Genomic DNA, 23759 nt, shown 5'->3' with positions numbered 1-23759 from the left:
AAATAAACAAGATGTTAAGCCAAGATTAATACGGTGGATTTTATGGTTACAAGAATTTGATATTATAATTAAAGATAAAAAAGGAAAAGAAAATGTTGTAGCCGATCATTTATCTAGAATAATGACTGAATCATCTCATAATGAAATACCAATAAATGAAAATTTTCCAGATGATCAGTTGTTTTATGCTAATATTATACCCTGGTTTGCTAACATTGTAAATTTTCTTGTGACAAATAAAATGCCTTCTCATTGGAATTCACATGATAAGAATAAATTCTTGATAGAAGTTAAAAAATTTTATTGGGATGATCCTTACTTATTTAAGTATTGTCCTGACCAAATTTTTCGACGATGCATACCCGACAATGAAGTAAGTAATGTTATTAAATTTTGTCATTCTGAAGCATGTGGAGGTCATTTTTCATCCAATAAAACAGCTACAAAAATCTTACAATGTCGATTTTATTGACCGTCTTTATTCAAAGATACGTATTTATTTTGCAAATCTTGTGAAAACTGTCAGAAGATTGGATCAATTTCAAAACGAAACATGATGCCTTTAAATCCAATCATAATTATTGAAATATTTGATAGTTGGGGGATAGATTTTATGGGTCCATTTCCATTATCTTTTGGATATACGTACATTTTAGTCGCTGTTGATTATGTTTCAAAATGGATTGAAGCAATTGCATGTAGAACTAGTGATCATAAAGTTGTTATAAAATTTTTAAAAGAAAATATTTTTAGCCGATTTGGAATACCTAGAGCAATAATTAGTGATGGGGGAAGTCATTTTATAAATAAATCATTTTCTTCTTTGTTAAGAAAATATGGCATTACACATAAAGTTTCTTCCCCATATCATCCTCAAAGTAATGGTCAAGTTGAACTTGCAAATATAGAAATAAAACAAATTTTAGAAAAAACAGTTAATCCAAATCGAAAAGATTGGTCTTTAAGATTAACTGATGCATTATGGGCATATAGAACTGCATTTAAAACATCATTAGGGATGTCACCATATAGGTTAGTTTTTGGTAAGCATTGTCATTTACCGGTTGAACTTGAACATAAAGCTTATTGGGCAATTAAAACATTTAATATTAATTTAGATTATGCATCTAAATTAAGAAAATTGCAAATAAATGAACTTGAAGAATTAAGAAATAATGCATATGAAAATTCAAATATTTATAAAGATAAAACTAAAGCCTTTCATGATAAAAATTTATGAGAAAGTCATTTGAAATTGAACAAAAAGTTTTGATTTATAATTCTCGTTTGCATTTATTTTCAGGTAAACTAAGATCGAGGTGGTCAGGACCATTTATAGTCAAATTTGTTTATCCTCATGGTGCTATTGATATTGAAAATCCTAAAAATAACGACGTGTTTAAAGTTAATGGGCAAAGACTTAAGACTTTTATAGAAAATGAAATTCTTAATAATGACTTTATGCCTTTATATGATCCACAATAGTTGTTTGATATTTTCATTTTGTTTTGCAGATTCTAGTTCATTTCCCGGTTAAGTGGCGGATAACGGTACTCCGTGACTGTTTAAGTCAGTTTCTTCAGTTTTCCCAAAATAATTGAAATATATATAATAATAATAATATGGATGCGTGTATTATGAATCTTCGTAAATATTTTGCTTGTTTACCTGATAATGCGTTGAAAAAAATTTATAAAGCTAGATGTGAGCGGCTAAGGTTGATGATGTCATATGGCATACCGAATGATGTCCGATTGGTTGGGGAAGCAAGTGAATTAATAATAAGACATATGCAAGGATTTGGTAAAAGCACATATGCCAAAAAAAGCGAAAAGCTAAACGTATAGGTGGATGTCATAAATGTGCAAGGTGGACTTGTAAGGGAAAATACAAAAACGTTGGAATGACATCAATGAATAGAGAAGATAAAATTTTATTCATTAAGAATGGTCTGAGTAAAGAGCCTTTGGATAATTTTCTAGAGGTTCTTGATACGCATTCTAGTGGGTACCTGCAAAATGAACTTCTTAAACTATGGTGGCAATTTCAACAGGAGGAATATCAATATGGACGGTGGAATCAGCCTTACAAAGATCCTACTGTAGTAACGCATATCTGTTTAGATAAGTAAATATATATACACAATTTCGTCTTGGGAATCTGACGTTAAAAGACCATGTTTACCAATTTATAAGAAAATTGGATGGGAAGCATATCATCGACTCATAGAAGACATTGAAGCCGTTACTGAACGTAAAATCAGAGGAAGATGTGAGCCACAATCACAACTACGCTGTATATATTTGTTTTAATTTTGTCATTTTTATTTTCTTTTAATAATAATAATTTCCTGTTCTAATATTGACTTTTGGCATGTTACGCTTATAAATTCATATGCTGTGATCTAACAATTACAAAAAACATATTTCTCAACGTGTCAACGTCCACGGTAAGTAAAATAAAAAATATTTGTGTATTTTGTGGATCTAGTGCAGGAAAAGATTCAATTTATGAAGAAGTAGCAGAAAATCTTGGAATAACACTTGCTAAAAAAAAGATTCATTTGGTATATGGTGGTGGTGAAGTTGGCCTCATGGGAAAAGTTGCAAAAGTTGTGCATGCAGGTGGAAGTGAAGTTTTAGGCATTATTCCGATTACCTTAGCCAATCTTACAGGACCAATAATAGGAGAAGAAATGAAAGTGGACAACATGTATGAACGAATTACTCAAATGATTGAACATTCAGATGCTTTCATTGCTTTGCCAGGAGGTTTCGGTACTTTGGAAGAAATATTTCATACTGTTTGTTGGGCACAATTAAATATCCACAATAAGCCAATTGGTTTGTTAAATGTTAACAATTATTATGATAAACTGTTATCGTTTCTTGATGATGTTGTGGAACAGGGATTTATTTCATTAGCTTTGCGAAGGATGTTAGTTTCTGCTACAAGTGAAGGTGAACTTATTGATTTACTGCAAGGATTTAGTCATGAACCAAATTCATCCTTATCTCAACTTAACTGGCCAACATCCAAAAGTAAGAAAAGAAAATTCATGTGATGCTAAACTTGTGATTCAATGGTATGTTTTAATGTTTTTCTTTAAGGTATGAATAATTTCTTCTTCTTCTCCTCTTAGTTTTTTTATATAAAAATTAAAATATATACTTATATATAGTAATAATAATAATAATTTTTAGTTCAATATCGAGTAAAGTGTCAGTAAAATGCACCTGAGACGCATTAGTTAATAATTATTGGAAAATCACAATACACTAGATTTTAATATTCATTATATTCAAAATACAGACTAAAAGAAAAATTAGTTTTTCATATGTACCAATTTATATATATATTTTGATCAATTAATATAAAATATATAATAGATGTGTTCATATATATATATATATATATAATTGTATGTGTTTTCAAATAAAATAATTTCTAAAATTTTTATGAGAATATAGTTAAAAGATATGGTTTGTATGGTTGTTAACATGTATAATTGAAAGAATTCTTTTGTAAAAGTATAATATATACTCACACATCTTTTGTGAGTGAGTGGTGAGAAATGAGAAAACAATTAATAAACTTTTATTGATTATTAAAAAATGGTTAATTACAAGAATATAACTCCCCTAAAAAAATATTTATTGAAAAAAGAAAAAAAAAGTAAATATATAACGGACTGCAAAATACTTTATTCATTGTAATTTTTTTATATTTGATTGATGTATTATCAATGTGTTCTAAAAACATCAATATTATGTTCAAAAAAACAAAACAAAACAAAACAAAAAACAAACAAACAAACAAACAAAAAGATTGGTTTGTGCTAGATAAGTTTCAAAGGTAGTCGGATGTATCCGTTATATAAATGTTTATATATATATATTTATGGTAGAATGTTTGGATAAAAAATTTTATGTTATTGTAAAATTTTGCAGTCACGTTATTTAAAAAAAACAATAAAAAAATGGGGATTTTATTCTTTTTAAATTTTCCTATTTTGTTTTCAATATTAGTTTAATTAATTGTCTGCTTTAATACTTAGCCTTTTTCAACGAGAGTTGATATTCATTCCAACTCCATGAGTGAAAACTAGCTATTCCTTAAACATTTTGACCTGAAAAAATATATGGAGTTGAGGTTTTTACAATAATATTCTTGATATTATACATGTCATGGTGGGTGGTGTGAATTATCTTTTTGACTATATTATTATACAAAATTTAGAAATTTTTAAAAAAAATTATATATATATATTGTTACTTTATATATTATGTGAAAATAAGAATAATAATAAAAACACATTTAATTATATATTATTATATTAAACGAAAATATATATATATATATATATAAATCGGTATATGATTTTGTTTTTAATAAATATGTTTGTATTTGAATATATAAAAGGAATAAAGAATCTAGGTTGTGATTTTTCGATAAAGTTTATTACTAAGGGACTAGTAATAAGATAGTGTGGGGGTGTGATGAAACTTAAAATTAATAATTTATTATATGTTAAAACCTGTATTTTATAATTTAAGTTTCATTAAAATTATAAAATTATGTTATTTTAGTATTGTTTGTTTATATTTAATTGTCTTACTAAATATGTTTTATTTTCAGGTTTTCTACGTGTTGGTAAAATAATGATAACTCAAGCTAGAAAATTCAAATAGAGGTGACTCAAATATGTTTGAAATCCGTGAGAAATTATCTACAACTTTGCAGAAGACATGATTGCTTAAAAAGTTAATTAAGATGATCAAATTGTGCAAATATCAAAAGGAGGACAAATTTACTTTTACTATGACCAGCATATTGTAAAAAAATCATAACTATTTCAATATTTAACCAAATGAGGTGAACCAAGTGGCCAAATTCATCTACAGACAATTCCCCACATGTTTGCCGTTTTGAGCAGAGTCAAATTCGGTGATTAAAGTTGTGGAACAAAGCATTGAAAGAAGGGACATGGAATTGAACTTGGAGGAGACAAAGAATACTATTGCAACTACATGGCATTAATAAAAATTTTGACCCTTTCTCTCATTTGGCCTATAAATAGAGGCCTTGTGCTAGCTTGAGAATCATTCTATCTCATTGTAAAATATAGTGTGAGTGTGTATCAAAGTTCTAAGTTCCAATATATTTTCTTTCATGTTCTCAACTATGAGTGATATTTTAGTGTTGATCAAAAGTAAGCTTATGACAAGCTCAATCTATTATGTCAAGGTGAAGAGGATGCATTCTTGGTGAAGTAAGATTGTTTATATTTTGTATATTCTTTCTTTATTTCTTTTCATTTAGCTAACTTATTTTTATTGTAGGTATAAAAATGAATTATTTGTTGTTATCAATTTACATCAAATGCTTGATACCATTAAAGTGGTAGATATATATATATATATATATATATTTATATAATAATATCATAATATTTCATTTAGGCGATAGCGTGGCTCTGCCGGTTGTTCTAAATGAAATATTATGATTTAATACTAACATCTAACAATCTAACATTTACTTTACCGCAACTAACTTTTATTTTTCGCATCTAACTTTTACTTTCTCGCAACTAACTTTTACTTTTCCGCAACTAACATTTAATTTATCGCAACTAACTTTTACTTTACCGCAACTAACTTATTAAATCAATATATTTCATTTAGGCAATAGCGTGGCTCTGCCGGTTTTTCTAAATGAAATATAATGATTTAATTTAACATTTACTTTATTCAATTATTTATTTATATAGTTATAATTATAATCATAGGTACCATATATAAAATATCGGTTAATTCGGTATTTTCTGTAGTGGGAACTATATTATATTATGTGTGTGTTTAATTTTCTTGGAACCATTATTTATGGTGGTTTCTTTTGTTTTACTTTTAGTTAAACAATATTACATAAACCAAGAATTAATCATCAAGCCTTGATAAAATTTATAATTTGTAAACTTCATTCTTGCATTTGGTAATCTATAAATTAATAAATTTAAACTCAAAATAACCTCTCTGATAATCGATCTCGTACTTACGAAATATATTACTTGCAGACAACCTACACTTGGGTGAATTATTATTTAAGTAGTAGCAAAGTGTTGTATGAAAATGTGACACATGTCTTGCCATGCGTATTAACATGTAACAATCCTCATTCCATTCAGAATTTCAGCCAAGAAATGAGACCCTCCATGGCTAGATCCTCAAGCTTCCTTAGATCTTAGAATTTTGATTGTGCAAGATCCGGCCATCCGATTTTCGATCTGAGCATAGTTCTGTGCTTCTCTCGTCAAGAGCTTCGAAAGAATGTAAGTTTTATTACTTTCCTGCATGGTTCGAAAATTTGGTGTTGAAGGAATCAAAATTTGATTGATATTATGTGTTCTTGAGATTATGGTAAACATATAATCGAAACCGAATCGAAGAACGGATATCATATGCAATTGTTACCATTTTTCCAGCCCATGTTTGAATGGGGTTGTGCAGATTTTGGAATTATGGTTTGTAATGATTATTGGTTATGAGTTGTGATTTGTATCTATTGATGTTTGAGTTGCCGGGTATCTCGAGATTGTGCCGTTATGCCGTCGAAACGTAATTAGATTGAGATTGATCATACCATGTCTTGCTTTAAGGTGTATGTTGATATTGTGCCTCTCAAAAATGTCACTCCAGATTTGGTATTGAAGGCTTCAAACTCGAGAATTTAACTTCGAAACCGGTAGAAGAACGAACAAAGCAAGATTGAGATTGGTTGCGTCAAAGCAAGAACTACGAAAAGAAAGGTATAAATCAATGTTAAACCGGGATAGATAACTCGAGTAAGTTATGACTTGAGTTCCCAAAACCACATACTAAATTGTTATTGCTTTGATGTGTTTGAATTTCTTGAGATTAATATGCTTAGTCTATTGAGTTATAGAAAAGCATGTATTATGAGTCTTTGGTAGAGGTGCCAAGTCACTGGACGTTTGGTTTATATCGATGCGCTTAGTAGAAGATCGACTCCTATTGTAGATACTCGATATAGTGTGCCGAAGTCTAGGAATAAGGACGTATCACCACCTCGAATGGGAGAGTAGGTGGGAGACTTGTTACGTTCTTATTCAAACCGGGATCCCTAGATAAGAGTCGAGTCAAAGATTAAGAGTTTAAGAGTTTGATTTAAAGCTTTATATCGATTTATGTTTTCTTAGATTATGATACATGTTGTTTGACAACTGTTTTATGCTTTTGTATATGCTTGTATGAAATTCATGTATACATTGTTTATACTGGGAAATATGTTTCTCACCGGAGTTATTCGGCTGTTGTTGTGTTTGTATGTGTGCATGACACAGGTGGGACATGATCAAGGTCGAGAAGAGCATGACAGATCGAGATTAGAGTGATGATCCGGGCTTAGATGTAGAAACTGGTTGTTCAACAATTGACATGTGGTTGATAAACACTAGTTGGTTATGACTTTGTTTTGAACAAGTTTTGTAACTTTGATCATGTTGTAGATATTAAACTTGATCTGATAAATGGAATAAGATGGAGCATAACTTGTTGTAGTATTTTAGACAATTGTTTATGAGGTGCTCGATTTAAAAAAAAAAAATCGACCTAGCTTATTTAATTGATCCATTTAATCCCAATAATGATCGAAGAAAATGAGTTAGCGTCCGGGTCCCCACAACAGGTGGTATCAGAGCTGTAGGTACGAGTGAGCGGGGTACATTGAGTTTTCTTTCTTGCTTCTGTGGTACTATCATGCGATTTATTATAATGTTGATTTACAAACGTTATAAGCTAGTATGACCGCATGGTTTACTGCTTTAGAAAGTACATGTTTACCTGATTATCTGATTTGATTGGAAACGTGTATTATTGGAGAATGAATCAGAACCGATTCTTGATCAGAAATATGATGATCAGAGGAGGACTGAGACAGATTTGTAAGATATGATTACTAACCATTTTGATAATCAGATATGCCTCCTCGAAGAGCCACAGAATAGGGTAGTACTTCAAATAATCCGATGGATGTTACAGCAAAACCCATGGAAACACTGTTGAAGAGATTTCAGTCATTTAGACCACCGACTTTGAAAGGCACTGAGACGTCTATTGATTGTGAGAGCTGGCTTGATGATATTGAGATGTTGTTTGATTCACTTGACTATACAGATGAGCGTAGAGTCAGACTGATTTGGCACCAGTTACATGAGGTTGCAAAAAGCTGGTGGCTCACAACCAAGAGGGCTTTGGAGCATCGAGGTACGGTTATTACTTGGAAGATCTTTAAAGCCGAATTTTATCAACGATTTTTCCTAGTATCGTACAGAAAGGACAAGGGTGCAGATTTTGCTAACCTGAAACAGGGTCATCTGAATATTGAAAAATATGTGGCCAAATTGTCTACCTTGCTACGTTTTGCTTCTCATGTTCTGATAATGATGAAGCCATGGCTGATCAGTTCATTAATGGATTGAATCCTGAAATTTTTACACTGGTAAATACGGGGCGACCAAATAATTTTGCTGATGCCTTGAACAGAGCAAAAGGAGCAGAAGCGGGCTTGATCAAGCAGCGAGGAACTTCGTATGTCGCTCAGACACAGAAACAGCAACAACCTTCAGCTCAGTTCCACCAACCACCTTCCAGATTTGATAGTGGCGGTAGCAGCAGTGGGAAGAAGGATAATCTGAAAGCCCAAGGGAAACTGTTGGGTGCAATAATTTTCCTTGCTTGGTAGAGCTTTCGAACCGTGGTGCTTGAGCTGCTGTGAGGTTTAAAAGATTCGAGTTGCACCATTACCACCAACTATAGCTTTTGGTAAAGCAGCAAGCGCTCGATCGTACAATTGGTATCAGAGCCAAGGTCACGGGTTTGATTCCCACTGATTGCAAGGAATGCAATTATTGGGAGGAAGATTGTTGGATGCAATAATTGTCCCTGCTTGGTAGAGCGATCAAACCGTGGTGCTTGAGCTACTGTGCGGTTTAAAAGATTTGAGTTGCAATATTACTACTAGCTATAACTTTTGGTAAAGAGGTAAGCACTCGGTCCAACATTTTGTATCAGAGCGGGTGTTCTTGAAAGAACATTGAAACTGATTTGAATGTTTAAAATTCAAAAATTTCATATTTTTTACACATATATATGAAAAACTGAATTTTCGTGCAGCTTGTAGCGACCATGGAAAAAAATGGCATATCTCCTTGCTCGAGTGTCCAAATGACAAACAGCTTTTTGGTTGCAAACTAGACTCATAGAGGTTTACAGCGGTATAAAATTTTCAGCCTAGTTATGCTTGAAAAAATACAGTTTATTCGTTGAAGGCAGAGCATATGTGCTGCGGCAGAAAATGAGCCATGGAGAAAATTGGTTAGTTATCTATCTTCTTTTATAAATTTCAAAATTTCAAAAATATAGGGGGAGAACTCATTATAATTTTAATGAGTTGATTATTTTTAAATATTGAGGGGGAGAAAATTTTGTTTAAAATGTTTTGAAAATATTACTTTTTGATTCACACAAAAAGGGGGAGAAATATGTTAGTTGAGTTGATTGTTTATCCAAGTTTTGTGATCATCAAAAAGGGGGAGATTGTTGGAACATTTCAAGTTCGTAATCTTGATTTTGATGTTAACAAAACTTGTTATTGTGTTTCTAACATATTTACTCAAGTGTGAAGTTAATAACACAAGAAGCAAATTGGAAATGAATTATGCACAAACTAAATTTCTGGCAAGCTTTGGTATTGTGATGATATTTCTCAACTGGTTGATCCAAATGACAATCCGCCAACTGAATTGATCAGAAAACTCAATTTGGAACAAATAGTATTTCACGTTAGTTTGGCGAATTCGGATGTTATCATGGTCTAACTGATCGCTGAATTACCAAACTGATTGCACGAAAACAGCAATCAGTTGCGTATGAGCAGTTGCAGTATTTTGGTCATATCTCTCAGCTCGGTTATCGAAATGGTGCAATTAAGTATGCGTTGGAAAGATAAGACAATGATCTACAAATCATCTTCATATATCAAAGTCTGAATCGAAGCTTAAGATGCTAATAAATGACGATGAAGCTACTTGTTCTGCGCAAACTGAAATCAGTTAGGCTGATTTCAGCACACTAACTGAAACTGAACTAGACCAACTGAACTGAACCAGCTGCTGACCAACTGGACCAGTTGCTGATCAACTGCACAAGACCAACTGAACTAGCTAAACTGAACCAGTTGCTGATCAACTAAACCAGACCAACTGAACCAGCTGAACTGAACCGAACCAGCTAAACTTAACTGAACCAGCAGTTGACCAACTGAACTGAACTGAACCAGCTGCTGACCAGTTGAACTGAACGACCAGTTGAGTTGACCAGAGTTGACCAGTCGGGAAAATGTCCAGCAAGGCGAATTTGACCCTTGCAATTCCAGAAACAGTACAGAAACTTTTCAAACGATCATATTCTTGTGTCTAACGTATATATCATTGTTGGGGCTTATAAATACAACATCTTGAAGATCAAACAAGAGCTTTTGAAGGAGATTCAAAGCATGGGCATTTGGCATAAAGAAATCAGCTAGTTGAGAGCACAAGCCCTTGTGTGAGGATACATTTGAGATGTACACTGTAAAAGGATAAATTCTCCACACACAATCACTCACACATATACAAGAGAGTTGAACTTCAAAGATTAGTTGAGTGAGTCTTGCACAAAGATAATAAACTTGTGTATGTAGTCTTTGCATATGAGACATTAAACAATATGATGATTGTGAGGTGATGCCTACAATCTTGAGTGCTAGGAGTTCAGTTTAGGCAGTGGGTAAGTCCTAGCTGAATGGGTTTGTACAAAGAGTTGTATAAATCAAAGTTTTCTAGTGATTCCTTCCCAGGGGGAAGAAGGGATGACGTAGGAGTGTTTGAAATCTCCGAACATCCATAAACAAATTTGTGTCTAATTATTTACTGACTTTGGAACATCCTGCTGCGTCCCTATCTCCTTTTTGATCTTTACAAACTGATCAGGAGAGATGTCCAGTTTAGTCTTGGGTGGCTGAACGTTCTTGGCGTTGAAGATTTTGAACTTGACTTATTTTTCAGCTTTATCAGCCACTAGCCCCTTGGTCTTCAAAAGATAACTGAATTTTTGGCAAGATTCGATATTTTAAACCGCACAGCAGCTCAAGCACTACGGTTCGATCGCTCTACCAAGCAGAGACCAACAATCTCGCTCCCAATAATTGCATTTCTTGCAATCAGTGGGAATCGAATCCGTGACCTTGGCTCTGATACCACTTGAAAGGATCGGTTAGAAGGTTATAAGTGTTTAAAAGTGGGGGTTGAATAAATACTCACGGATTATATATATTTTTCGAAAATTGGGTTCAGTTTAGTGACAAACTGACACTCGGTATCTCGTCAGTCGATAACAATAAGTTTAACTGAAGAAACAGTTGCGGAAGTAAACTGACTGAGAGATAAAATAACTGACTGAAAATAATAACTGAAATAAAATGCACACGGTTTGTTTCTGGATGTTCGGAGAATAGAATAACTCCTACGTCACCCCTTCTATCACGAAGACATGATTATCACTAAAAAACTTTGATCAAATACAAAAGTTGTACTGACCCACTTCAGTTTGGACTTAACACTGCCAAAACTGAAACTCTTAGTTCACAAAAACTTTTACAGTGCGTGATTGAATTTAACACGACTGAATGAATCTAACAATGATTTCAAAGTGCTAACAAGCTCGTAAATGTAGCCTTGATTGCTACTGATCAATCTGATAAGAGTGAGCTTTTGATATTTGAGTAATGATTTTAGCAGCGTAACAGCAAGCTTGAATAGAATAGTTGTTCGCATATATTCTCTCGATTGCTCTTCTCGCCTATTTATAGGCTTCTCTTCCAAAGGTAACAATAAATAATATTTGAATCTTTATATCCGTTGATTGCCACGTCAATATTCCTCTGACAACCGTACACTGCAATCTCTGAAATGCGGCCTTCCAATACGTAACAGTCTGTTGTGTACTACTGTCGGTTGAATGTCTTTTCCCGATAACTGATGACGTGTTCAGCTGAAGAATCAGCTGCTGAGCAATAGCTGGTTAGGTTTACAACTGCTGTTAGTTGACTGCTCGTTTAGTTGCGTAAATCAGTTGCGTAGTTCAGTTGCGTAGCGTAGTTCAGTTGCGTCTTCACGCGTTCAGTTATTATAATCAGTTGGTTCGAGCTTTGTCCTTCAGTTTGTCAAACGCAGAAACTTAGTTTCCAACAATTTCCCCTTTTTAGGTGTCTGACAAAACTAAGCAAATAATAACTGAACAACTTAACTCATTGTAGATAAGATAAGAATTCGATTAACTGAACTTCTTCTTAGAGAATAATAATCCTCAAACAATAAAAAACTGCTACTCAAAACAGTTAACTTCTGACTGCTCTTCAATGAGATTCTGACTGCTTTGGTGTTGATCTAGCTTAGCAATCTCTTCCCCCTTTTTGTCAAATACATCCATCTTATTTGATAACCTCCGAACATCAACTGATAAGAGGCCGACAGTAGTGGACACGTTTGAGATTGCATTAAGCACCGTGGTTTGCATCAAATCTATTTTCCTTGAGACAGACTTCTCCACAAAGTCAACTCGTTTGCTGATTGTGTCTTGAGTTAGGGAGAGACTCTCAACTAAGCCTTTACTCTTTTTTAGTTCCTCTATTGTAAGAGAGATAGAGGTCACAACAGCTTGAATTTTCTTCAGCCTCTCTGAATTGAATTCAACTGAAGAGTCTAGTTTCAGAGAATGAGCAAGTTGAGTGCTTTGAATTTTCTTGATATCAACCATCATTTGTGACATGTGATTCTGGATGTCCTGAATCTCTTCAAGTACTAAATCCATGTCTGAGGATGGATGAGGAGATACAGGTTCAGTCATCCTTGGTTCCTGTTCCCTGGTAGTTTGATCAAAGACCACCAAAGTCCTGTCAGATACTACCGTTTTATCATGTATTAGCTCTGGAACGTCTTGCATACTGGCTTCTTCTTGAATGGGAGGAGATGAAGAGTGATTCGGAGCAGCAGAGGAACTGTCCTGCTGATTAAGTTGATGATCTGTGGGAGTTTCAGTTGGAGGGTCAGTGACTGGTGCTTTTGATTGTTGGTCAACTGAAACTTGTTGCGGCTCGTCAGTTGGAAAATTTTCAATAGCATGCAACTGAGCCTCCACAGTGTTAACAGTTTCTTGATTTGTCACGACAGGTGATCGAATGGACACATCAGTTTGAACATTCTTTTTCAGTCAGAGACTCAACTGATGAGGTCACCCTAACTGGCAAACGGTGTGGAAACACTTACAAAGTCAGTTGGAATGATCAATCTTATGCACCAGTATGTTTTATTGCTTCAAAATCTTCTAAAAACTGGTTGTGGCATAAGAGATTAAACCAACTGAACTTTAAATCTATTGCATATCTAAGTAATCACGATCTTGTCACTGGCTTGCCCAAAATGGATTTTACCAAAGATAAAATTTGGTCAACATGTCAGTTGGTAAACAAGTAAAATCTTCTTTTAAAAACAAGGGCCGTAAATATTCTTCCCGATGCTTAGAGCTGTTACATATGGATCTATTTGGTCCAATACCAGTCATGAGCTTAGGGGGAATGAAATACATCTTGGTGGTTGTGGATGATTTTTCAAGATTTACTTGGGTTATTTTTCTCAAATCCAAAGACCAAACTGCTGCACAACTGATCAAGCTTTTCAAAAGACTATTAAATGAGAAATCAGTTGGAATTGATAGAATCAGATCCGATCGAGGAACTGAATTCATCAATCAAATTCTTTCAAATTTTTTAGAAAATGCTGGAATTAAGCATGAGCTCTCAGCAGCTAGAATTCCTCAGCAAAATGGTGTAGCTGAGAGGAGAAATCGGACCCTTAAAGAAGCTGCTAGAACAATGCTTGCTGATTCTGGTATTTCTCAAAGGTTTTGGGCAGAGGTAGTAAACACTGCGTGTTATACTCAGAACAGATCGATGATTAATAAAAATTATTTGAAAACACCTTATGAGATCTGGTATGGACGAAAAAGTGTGGTTTCTTACGTCAAAATACTCGACTGCAGATATTTTATTCTTGACAATGGCAAAAATCATTTAAAAGCCTTTGATGCTAAATCTGCAGAGGGAATAGTTCTAGGATATTCTTCAGTCAGCAAAGCTTATAGAGTTTTTAACAAGAGCACACTAAATGTTGAAGAGTCTATACATGTTTTTGATGAAACTGTACTAACTGATAAGCCAACTGATCCAGTTGAGCTAGTTGATCGATTTACAGATATCAGTTTGGAGGATGATCATGAAGAAGAAAATCACATCAATCGAAACATCCTTCAAACACCAGAACCTGAAATTGTGGATCAATCAATTGAACAGGAAGTAGTTCCTGAAAGTCAGTTGGTAGAGCAAACAAATGATATTCAGTTACCAACTGAAACAGCTCCAACTGAAACTGAAAATATTCAGTTGCCTACAGAAGTAGTTGCTGATACAGAAGCAACAAACACTGAACTCAGATGGAAGAAATCACATCCTCCAAAATTGGTGATAGGTAATCCATCTGACCCGGTAAGAACTAGAAATCAAATGTTCAATTTATTTATTCATTCAGCTTTCGTATCGCAATTGGAACCGAAGAAAACTGATGAAGCTCTCGCTGATCCAAACTGGACAAAAGCAATGCAAGAGGAGCTGAATCAGTTTACCCATAACAATGTCTGGAACCTAGTTCCAAGACCAGTTTCAAAAACTGTTATAGGTATGAAACGTCTCCTTATTCGTATTCTTAGAAAGTACTATAAATTTTTTTTTTAAACCTCCCTTAGCATCGGCCGAACCACCAAAAATTACATAAAATATTTTTGACATCATTTTAAAATAAATCAACCATCTAACATTTGAAAAGTATAGCCCATACTATAACCTCTCAAAAACCACTCACAAATAAAACGTCGAAAAAATATCTTTAACATTACTTAAAATCATAAATCATAACTAGTGCGGAAAACTAGCGTCGGTCCTCGGGTTATGTGCACCTCCAGTCAAGTCAAATCAACCATCAAGACCTCCATTAACATATTATCATAATCACCTGCATCATACACACCTAGTGAGTCTAAAGACTCAACACGTCATATTCTTGATAACAAGTAATACGTAATACAGTTAACATATAACAGTGAAAAATACTTGTACTTAAAATATCGTTTTCATGAAGATGCATGAACTTAAACATTTTCGTAAACATTTTCGTGATGCATAAAAACATTTTCCAAAGACATAAACATTTCACTTAAACATATTCATATTCATGTCCATATTCGTATTCATACTCATGTTCGTGTTTGTTGAATTCAGATCGTTGATTGTGACTTTCATATACGTGTTAGGCGATGGATCCATCTACATGTAACCACAGTACTGGGCGGCGGGGGACATCAGCAACACTCTCACCGGTCAACTGGGCCCTGGCCTTACGTATTAACATATCATCATATACATATACATATCCGTATCCAAGGAAATACGATCGTTGGGCTCCCACTGGGACCATAACCCTCACGATATCTCCAACATATCATCGTGTTAGTCACAATCCTTTCACATCCTTCAACATGTTATCATCACTTAAAAAAATCATGCATATAACATTTTTCATTTTAAACCAAGCATGCAACATGTCTTTTAAATGTCCATATTTAAATCATAGACATTTAAAAATCATCACTTAACATATTAAAAATCATAAACATCAATGAACATTTTTAAAATAAACATTTTTACATCATAAATGTTTAAAATAAACGTTTAAATCATAAACATTTAAAATAAACGTTTTCGCATATTATCATAAATCAATAAACATATCCTCTTAAAAATCCATAAACATTTAGAATTGACATATTAACGTATAAACATCCATAATCATTGAAAATAATCATATTAGCATATAAAATAGCATTTAGGACACTGCCATGACGTTTACTAATTTTTAGGTGTAAAAAGACCGTTTTACCCCTGGACGTAAAATTTCACATTTTTGATTTTTTCTTAATTCCATTGACTCTAACATGTCCAAAATAATTATTTAAGCTCACGTGAATTTTCTCATATTTTTATTTAGCCTAAATCAAGTACTTTTAATTTATTCTTTAAATATGACGTATTAATGTGTTTTAATCCCGAATTAAACCAAACCTTAATATAAAATTCCAAAATTAAAAACTTAGACTTATAATAATTATTTAAGCTTAAATCTAATTTTTTATAATTTTATTAGGCTTAAAAATAGGTGTTTCAATTAACTCGTTAATTAGCGTTTCGTGCGGCGATTAAATTCCGAATAAATCCAAAACTCGTTATTTTGATCCCGAATTTTAAACATAGCATTATTAAGATTTATTCTACCCTTCCAAGTCATGAGCCACCCACGTGGACCCTTGGATCTATTTTTAGCCTTAAAATTTTCGTTTTTGACACACCTACGCACACACCGAGCCATCTCCCAATTTACTCGAGCCACGCCGGAGCCACCTTGAACCAAAACCTAGCCAACCCATCTAGGGACCCTACTGTCAAAGCCCAGCCCAAAAAAACAAGCCCTGGCCCGACCAAAAGCTTGCTGGAATTCAACCCAAATTCTGCCCCTGTGCGTGTGTGACTCCTTTCTCTTCCACAAGACTCCTAGCCAACTAGGACACCTCCAGCCCTTAACCAACTGACCCCTCATGACCCTAACCTTCCCTGGACCATGCCTAGACCAACCCAAGCCCTTGAACACAAGCAGCGAATGTAGAACCCGTAAATCAGTAGACGTATAAGCCATGCATAATTCTAGATTTTTAAATTTAATTGACTTCATTGCATAATTATTTTAAATGCATTTGTTTGAAGTTAATTATTTATTATTTCAGTTCAGTAGTTTGATTTTAGCGTTTCAGTTATTTCAGTGAGGCCGGACCGGAGTTGGAGTTTTGAGATAGAATTTAAGATCCAGAAAATATTTCCAGAAGTTAATTTAGCTAGCAAGTAAGTTCATTTAAGTTAGTAAGGGAGGTTTGAGGATTTAATTTAATTATTTGAGGTGATTAAGAAATGAACTCATTTAAGTTATTTAATTAAGGGGTTAGCTCACTAAATTATTTAAGGGATTAGTGAGGCTTTTAAGAGTTATTAATTTATTAAATAAACAACATTTTCCCCTTTATTTTATCATGCATTTTCGGCCACCCTTAGTTGCTAGAAGACTCATTTTCCAACTCATCAACTTTGACCAATTCTTTGCATGTAATTAGTAGGATAATTCTAGGATTTTTGGGAGCACAATTTAATTAAATATATGGACATATACTAGACTAGAAAATAAGCAATAATCGGCCATCACCATTCTAGAAACACCCAACATAGATTTGATATCAAACCATAATTCAAAATTCAAAATGAGAAGACTTGGTCTTGATTCTTTCCTTATATCTTGCACCCACTTCCCTCACCTCCTAACCATTTTTCCCCCCCTCTCCTTTTCGAAAATTCAGAGTGAAATCAGACCCCTTTTCAGTAGAAAAATCGTGAGCCATAGCTAGGGAGAAAGGCAAGAAAAATCAAGAGTAAAGAAAACAAGAGAAGCGCTCCATCTCCTCCGTGCCGCGTCGTCGTCGTATCGTTCGTTTTCTTTCGAAACGAAACCAGGCATGTCTAGATTCTTTCAAAACCTCAATCAAGTCATATTATCATTTATTTTTCAGTACATGATCAAGATTTATCATTTCAAAAAACCAAAATTTTCAGTAGACAAGAAACGAAAATTCTGCACAGATTTTTTATCGACTTCCATGCTTCACGATTGGTATGTTTTTGTTTCGATTTCAGGGATGGATCGTTCCAGGGGCTCGAGGCTGCATATGGACATGTACTAGGACATGTTAGGGCCATGTTAAAATGTTTATTTCAGTCCCATGCTTGCTGGAAAAACAGAAATGACAGCAACACCATTTGTGTCCCTTTTTGAGTTCGAAAAATTTCAGTTTTTATGTCAAGGGGTTGGATCTGATCTTGGCTGCCCTAAGGGCTCTTAGCCATGGTTGGATCACTCCCCTAGCATGTCTAAGACGTGACTAAGGTGCCCTTTTGGTGGCTTGGTCCATGGCTCATCGGTTTTTAATAAAAACATCACAACAGCCCCTATACCCCTTCGGCTACTTCGGTTGGACAGCTTTTGGTTCGTTTCTTTTGGTTGCTTGGAATGGATCTTGGTTGGCCTATGGCCCATAGCCACGGTTCATACCATGCCCCTATATTTCTAGATCGTGCCATGGTCAATCAAATGGCCACTGGAACGACGCAAGACATCGATCTAAGCAAAACACTACACACGCATGCACGTTGGCTCTCGGTTGGACCCTTCGGTTGAGTTATGGTGTGATGCGGATTGTGGCTGGCCTAGGGCCCTTAGCCATGGTTCAAATCATTCCTTGGGATGTTGGTAAGAGTCTCTGGTTGGTAGTTCACACCCCAATGGCCGGTAGTCTCGAAAACAACACAAGTTACACGGGTGTGCAGCTGCTGGAAATTTACAGCAAGTTGCTGTGTCATTTAGAAGGCTCGTTTGAGTTCTTGGTTGGATTTTAGCCCATGGTCTTGGATTGGACAGTGCCTCATTGAGTTGGGAAGGTCATGTTTTTGACCGTTCGTGATTCGGATCATTTTTGAGGTCGTACGAGAATTTACGGTGCGATGTGCCAAATTGACTCTCGAAAGAGCGTTTCGTGTTTTGGCCTCCATTCCACTTAGATTTCGACCCTATCATTTTAGGAGCATTATTTTTTGATTTTTAAGCGTATTTTAATCATGACTATACGTCGGTTCGGTGTCGGTTCAGGTTGGCTCGGAGTCATGATTAAATGCGAAGTCATTAGGCATCATAGTCGCATCTTTTGAACGTCGATTGCATAGTTGGTCAAGTTTAAGCTATTGCATATTTTTCATGGCACAGTTAGGTTGCAGCGAGCTTGGGGACGATCCAATCCAATTCAGTTGGTAAAATTACAGGATTTTTCATTACGTCAGTTAATTATATTACGTGCATGAAAACAGAAAATGATTATTTTTGAGATTTATGCGATATGGCTTGTGGTTCATTCACTATGTGGGAGTGTTATTTTATACGGTCGCCAGTGACCGATCAGTTCAGTATGGTACCACCCGGTCGCCAGTGACCGGCCAGCTCAGTTCAGTTTCAGCCTCCCCGGTAGCCAGTTACCGATCAGTTCAGCTTAGTGCAGTGGCCACAGGCGTAAAACATAATCTCTACAGAAAATTTTACCAGTTATTTCAGTACAGGCTCCAAGGAGCAAACATTTTTACTGTGATTATCAGTTCAATTATGCACGTATTATAATTGCTCAGTACAGATTATTTTCAGCATGCCTCAGGACATGATATTTTATCCCATGCATATTTTAATTCCGATTTTTACTCGTTAGATGTGATATATGCATGTTGAGTTTTTAGGCTCACTAGACTTGATTGTTGTAGGTACTGATGAGGCCAGGGCCGAGGGCGGGGACCAGTGAGCCAGCTTGGGTCGGCAGTAGTGGCACCCGAGCACCTCAGTGCAGCAGTTGTTATTTTATTCCGCAAACAATTTTTACCAATCGTTGGATAATTTTTAAATTGTTATTGTTGGCAAAACTTTATTTTCTTCCGCTGCTATTATTTTAAACATTGAACTTGATTCATCAGTCAATTTTATGAATGATGCCATTTAAGTTCTTTTAAAAAGAAAAATTTTTAATTTTCCGCAAATTTTCAAGCAAGGAGTTCTACGGCCTTTTCAGTTGGTATCAGAGCGGTGGTTCTGTATAGGGTTTCACTACTACTGACCGCGAGAAGCTCACGAAGCCATGTCTTCGGTCTGTAAGTTTTTCAGTTCAGCATTTTGTTCAGCATTTTAGTTAAAGCATGAATTATTTTGTCAGCATGCTTCCAGATTTTCAGTACTTCAGTGTTCATTTAAAATAAACTATGGAATTATGCATGTTAGTTACGTATGGGTTATGTTGGAACAGTATGCCCCCTAGACGCATTTTAGAGCGCAACAGAGAGGAGGAGCCTCGCCGAGAGGACAGGGAGGAGCGTAGACAGGAGGGAGACCTACCACCTCCTCCACCGCCCCCACCGGACATGAGTGCCCAGATGTTAGCTGGGATGGCACAGTTCTTCGCACAGTTTGCGGGGAACAATGCCGCAGCCGCAGCCAGGCCGACAGGGCCCGAGGCTGTTTATGAGCGATTCATGAAGATGCGCCCGAAGGAATTTTCTAGGACATCTGACCCCATGGTTGCCGAGGGATGGATCAAATCCCTCGAGGTCATCTTTGAGTTTATGGAGCTGGGAGACGCAGACCGAGTTCGATGTGCCACCTACCTGTTCACTGGAGACGCCCGCTTATGGTAGGAAGGAGCTTCGGTAGCCTTGACTTTGGCTACACTTTCATGGACCCGCTTTACGGAAGTTTTCTACTCCAAGTATTTTGCTGAGGAGGTTCGCACCAGGCTGACCACCGAGTTCATGAGTCTGAGACAGGGGGATATGACGGTTACGGAGTTTATCCGTAAGTTCGAGAGGGGCTGTCACTTTGTGCCCCTGATCGCGAATGATGCCAGAGCCAAGCTGATGCACTTCCTGGTGGGTTTACGGCCGATCTTGCGCCGGGATGTTAGGGTATCTGACCCTGCTACTTATGAGATTGCCGTCTCCAAGGCCTTAGCCGCAGAGCAGGATCTGCGGGATATCGAGAGGGATCGCCAGGGCAAGCACCCAGTCCAGGCACCGCACCGCCCTCCTCCTCATCAGCATCAGCAGCAGAATAAGAGGCCTTTTCCGCCCAGGAACCGAGGCCAGCAGCAGCAGCAGCGGCGGGGACGCCCAGCCCTGAGGACTCAGGAGCACCCAGTCTGTCCCAGGTGCTCACGTCGCCATCCTGGAGCATGTATGGCTGGCTCAGGAAAGTGTTTTAAGTGTGGCAGTCCAGACCACATGTTGCTGCAGTGCCCTCAGAGGAATCTGCCTACTCAGGGCAGGGTTTTTGCTCTCCATGCCGCAGAAACCAACCCAGAGACTATGTTGTTGACAGGTACCTCTAAGCATTGAGTTATTATTCGAATTTCAGCATGTTGGGAATCGGGATTTAGATTTTTGAACTTAGAACTGTTATAGGATTGCATGCTCTACTCAGATTTATTTTGGGGGAAATTAAGCTAGAAGAACCTTGACCTTTGCATGTCTATAAGTTTAGATCTTGTAGTGGGATTCAACTTAGAGTTCCGATCTTTCAGGGAGAATTTTTATATCTGGTTCCGCTACCAAGGCTTTGATAGATTCAGGGGCCACTCACTCGTTTATTTCGGAGGTCTTTGCAAACTTTCTCAAGATCCAGACCATTGGGCTAGATACAGCCTTTTCAGTAGTGTTGCCGTCAGGCGAGGAGATGGCAGCCACCAGTGTTATCCGAGATATAGACCTTGAGCTGCACGGTAATCTTGTTTATGCGGATCTGATTGTGCTACCGATGCCGGAATTTGACATCATCCTAGGGATGGACTGGCTATTGAGGAACAGAGTGTTGATAGACTTCCAGCGGAGATCCGTTCTTGTCCGACCGCCTGGAATGGAGCAGTTCTTATTTGAGCCGGACAGGTACTTTCCTTTACCGCGCATTATTCCATATGTTCAGGCTAGGAAGCTCATGCATAGAGGGTGTCGGGCATTTCTAGCGACCTTTTTATCTGTCCCCGAGGAACCCAGCCAGGCAGCTTCAGATGTTCCGATTGTCAGAGATTTCTTAGACGTTTTTCCCGAAGACGTCTCTGGTATGCCACCCGAGAGAGAGGTGGAGTTTTCCATTGAGCTTATGCCAGGTACGGCTCCGATATCCAAAGCGCCGTACCGATTAGCACCAACAGAGATGGCAGAGCTTAAAAAGCAGATTCAGGAACTTCTCGACAAGAAGTTCATTTGCCCGAGCTTTTCTCCATGGGGCGCGCCGGTCTTATTTGTGAAGAAGAAGGATGGCACAATGAGGCTTTGCATTGAGTACCGGGAGTTGAACAGGGTTACAGTGAAGAATAAATACCCACTGCCGAGGATTGAGGATCTATTTGACCAGTTGCAGGGAGCTTCGATTTTCTCCAAGATAGATCTGCGTTCTGGTTATCACCAGTTGAGGGTGAGAGATGCTGATGTTTCGAAGACAACTTTCAGGACTCGTTATGGTCACTACGAGTTCCTTGTGATGCCGTTCGGTCTGACGAATGCGCCAGCGATCTTCATGGATCTCATGAATCGCGTATTTCAGCCGTACCTCGACCAGCTTGTGATAGTGTTCATAGATGACATTCTCGTCTACTCCAAGAGTCGGGAGGAGCACAGCAGACATCTGACCACAGTGTTGCACACATTGCAGAAGCACAAATTATTCGCAAAGTTCAGTAAGTGCGAATTTTGGTTAGAGAAGGTGGCGTTCTTGGGCCACATTGTTTCTAGCAGTGGCATTGAGGTAGACCCGGCGAAAGTCGCTGCAGTCAGAGATTGGGTTGTGCCTCAGAATGCATCCGAGATCCGCAGTTTTCTTGGGCTAGCAGGATATTACAGGAAGTTCATCCAGGGATTCTCCTCTATCACCGTTCCACTCACAGCACTGACAAAGAAAAATGTGAAGTTTGTGTGGAGCGAGGAGTGTCAGAAGAGCTTTGATACTTTGAAGCAAGCTCTTATCTCAGCACCCGTTTTGGCTGTACCGTCAGGATCCGGCGAGTTTGTCCTTTATACCGATGCTTCGAAGCTTGGTTTAGGTGCAGTTTTGATGCAGCATGGGAGAGTGATAGCGTATGCTTCTCGACAGCTGAAAATCCACGAGAAGAATTACCCTACCCATGATCTGGAGTTAGCGGCAGTAGTTTTTTCCTTGAAGATTTGGAGGCACTATTTGTATGGGGAGAAGTGCCAGATCTATACCGACCACAAGAGCCTCAAGTATTTCTTTACGCAGAAGGAGCTGAATATGCGTCAGAGGCGTTGGTTGGAGCTTGTGAAAGACTACGATTGTGACATTAGCTACCACCCGGGTAAAGCTAATGTAGTTGCGGATGCTTTGAGCAGGAAAGTCGCAGTGATGGCTCATTTGACGATGCAAAAACCTCTTCAGATTGAGATGCAGAGGTTTGATCTTGAGACTTATCCTCGAGGTAGAGTTCCTCGTTTATCTACCTTGACTATCCAGTCCTCTCTTATTGACCGTATTCGCAGCGGTCAGGCAACAGATGAGCAGTTGGCACAGTGGAAGAAGAGAGATGAAGCCAAGGGCAGTGTTTTGTATACAGTCAGCGACGGTATTGTGAGATACCGAGACAGGATGTGGGTTCCTAGCAGTGGTTCTATCCGAGCAGATATTCTATTAGAGGCCCACATGTCCCCGTACTCCATTCACCCTGGGAGTACGAAGATGTACAAGGATCTGCAGCTATGGTATTGGTGGCCAGGGATGAAGAAGGACATCAGGCGATTTGTGTCCGAGTGTCTGACTTGCCAGTTAGTGAAGGCCGAGCATCAGAGACCAGCAGGTTTGCTCAAGCCTCTCCCTATTCCCGAGTGGAAGTGGGAGAATGTTACCATGG

The sequence above is a fragment of the Primulina tabacum genome, chromosome 8 (assembly GCF_025594145.1).
Source record: "Primulina tabacum isolate GXHZ01 chromosome 8, ASM2559414v2, whole genome shotgun sequence".
NCBI lineage: Eukaryota > Viridiplantae > Streptophyta > Magnoliopsida > Lamiales > Gesneriaceae > Primulina > Primulina tabacum.
Note: the sequence above shows the minus strand (reverse complement) of the source record.